The sequence below is a fragment of the Euprymna scolopes genome, chromosome 37, assembly GCF_053919585.1.
Source record: "Euprymna scolopes isolate OS-2025 chromosome 37, ASM5391958v1, whole genome shotgun sequence".
Taxonomy (NCBI): Eukaryota; Metazoa; Mollusca; class Cephalopoda; order Sepiida; family Sepiolidae; genus Euprymna; species Euprymna scolopes.
In genome coordinates, this window is record NC_136518.1 from 67,132,327 (window position 1) to 67,132,744 (window position 418).

Sequence of the window (418 nt, forward strand, 5' to 3'; positions counted from 1 at the left end):
ATCCAATTTTGAAGTTTTGTAACGCTGTCTGTAAAAATTACTGTTGATTATTGACAGTCTAAGAGTTCCACGTATCTTGCTTGTTGGGACTTCGGCGATGACGTCATTTTTTCAGCTGGCCGGCCATCTTTATAACGAAGGCCACGCCACCATCTCCCCACTAAAAGGGGAACCCTGGCATTTTCTCACCCGAAGGAGGGGAGCTTGGCAGTTTCTCCCCCCCCCAAAGGAGGGAGCCGGTGTCCCCCCCCCCCAAGGTTGGGGGGGCGAAGAGGCCAGGAGGAGGTGACTTATTTCTTTGGGGGGGGGGAGAAGCCTCCAGCCACCCTTCTCCCTGAAGGTGGGGTTGGGGATTATCTCTCCCTGAAGGGGGGAGGCCGGCACCAAGCATGTAAATCCAGAGGGGTGACTTTTTTGT